This window comes from Crocuta crocuta, unplaced genomic scaffold, assembly GCF_008692635.1.
Source record: "Crocuta crocuta isolate KB4526 unplaced genomic scaffold, BGI_CrCroc_1.0 scaffold217, whole genome shotgun sequence".
NCBI lineage: Eukaryota > Metazoa > Chordata > Mammalia > Carnivora > Hyaenidae > Crocuta > Crocuta crocuta.
In genome coordinates, this window is record NW_027532208.1 from 3451523 (window position 1) to 3453951 (window position 2429).

Sequence of the window (2429 nt, forward strand, 5' to 3'; positions counted from 1 at the left end):
CCACGGCTGGCTTTGACGAATAAAGAAGGGGGATGAGCCAGGGAATCCAGCAATCTCTCTTTGGCTTCTGCCTCCCTCCATGTTGACCCTTTGCTCTTCTCTTCTGCAAACCTGTAACCTTCTTTGAGACTTGGCTTACAGCTCAGCTCTTCCAACGGGTCTTCCTTGATTGATGGCACTTCGGTGACAGTATGTTTGAGGGTGCCGCCTTACGCTTCCGTTAGCAGTATGTGAGCACGTCCATGTGACCGCTCCCCAAGCAGCATAGTGTGTTGTTATTTCTAACAATCTTTGTGGCACCTTCAAGGCAGAGTTGACACACACCTGCTGAAATAGATCAGCGTTCTTGTCTTGAATAACTTAATTAATAAGCTGGCATGTCTGTTTTTGAATGTGCATACAATGCCCTCCCCTCCCCGCCAGAGACAATTTTGTGTTTATGAGCCAGGAAACGTGGAGAAATGATCCGCTTCCCTTTTTCTCTTCTCTTTCGTTGTGGTCTTATCTGCGGAATGTCAGCTAGCACTGTAGCACACACGGAGTTGCAAGAATAGAGATACACAGAGGTGAGAAGGGGCATTTGTGTGTGTGTGTGTGTGTGTGAAATAAAAAGGTATAAAGGCCGTTTATATTCTGTTACATATTCCAGGTAGCTAAGATTTTGTAAAAATTAAGCATCCTGGGTTCCATCCATATGTGTTTTGTAAAAAATTAAATGTGATATGGGATCCATTTATAGGATCCCATCCTGGGGGTATTTCATAAATCCTTGGGAATAGAATCATAGTGGTGTAACTCGTGACTTGGACACTTGGCAAGCCCGTGTTTGCATTCAATTATAAGATGATTGCGTCAGATCAGCCAGTGATCCAGCAGTAAAGCTCTAGCTCTCCCAGTCCTGTTTAAAATGATACAAGACCAGGCATTGGGGGTGGGTTCCTATCCCAGAAACCTTATGAAAATAACAGGACCTCTCTGGACCTCCATTTCCTCATCTGTGAAAATCCAGAGGTTGAATCGTATGGCCCCTAAGGTTCGTTCCCAGGACAAAATTCCATGTTCCCAGGATTTTGATTACAGTGCTGATCCAGTCATGCATGCAAAGTGCTGAATATTTAAATAATTGCTCACAGGTTGTACATTTCATTACTGTCAAGAGCCCGGAATCGCACGGAGGGACAGCACTTTCTTCTCCAGTTACATGCTGAATGTAATTACACTTTAAATGACTTAATAAAGGAGGTGGGTGTCCTCCTTTGCCAGGGATCATCTCTTGTCTGTGCATGCTCAGTATGTATGTAAGGGCTGCTGACTCTTTCCTCCAAACAGGCCCAGACCCTGCTGGCCCAGCACCTTGCGCTAGTCAGCTGGTCGACCTGGTCTGAGCCCATGATTTTGCACTTCCGATTAGGAATAGCAATGCCCCCTTTATTTATTGCTTCCTTACACTCCCCTGATGAGTGCTTTTACCCCAAGATTATCAAGAGGCAACCAGAAGGGTTATCTGTGAAGAATTGTGATCTATAACCCCCTCCCTACATATACACACACTCACCCAAATTGATACAGTTGACTCTTGATCATGCAGGAGTTAGAGGCGCCCACCCCCCTGCACAGTTGAAAATCCTCATCTAACTTTTTTTTTAAAGGCATTTTTTTTTTTTTAATATTTTTATTTATTTCTAGGAGAGAGAGAGAGACAGCGTGAGCAGGGGAGGGTCAGAGAGAGAGGGAGACACAGACTCTGAAACAGGCTCCAGGCTCTGAGCTGGCAGTCAGCACAGAGCCCGACGCGGGGCTGGAACCCACGAACCGCGAGATCATGACCTAAGCGAAAGTCGGACGCTTAACCGACTAAGCCACCCAGGCGCCCCAATCCTCATCTAACTTTTGACGCCCCCAAAACTTTTACCGATAGCCTACTGATGACTGGAAGGCTTCCTGATAACATAAACAGTCAGCGAACACATATTTTTGTATTTATATGTGTTATATACTGTATTTTTATAATAAAGTAAATTAGTGAAAAGAAAGTACCATGAAGAAAGTCATAAGGAAGAGTGAAAATACTGTATCACATTTATCAAGAAGGATCCACATATAAGTGGACCCAGAGAGTTCAAACCTGTGTTGTTCAAAGGTCAACTGTATATATAAGTTCTTTTTAAAAATATTTATTTATTTATTGAGAGAGAGAGAAGAGAGAGAGAGAATGAGCAGGGTAGGCGCAGAGAGAGAATCCCAAGCAGAATCCGTGCTGTCAGAGCAGAGCCCAACACGGGCCTTGATCTCATGAACTGTGAGATTATGACCTAAGCCAAAATCAAAGAGTCAGCTGCTTAACTGACTGAACACCACCCAGGCGCCCCTATATAAATTCTAATTCTAATTCTAATTCTAATTCTAATTCTAATTCTAATTCTAATTCT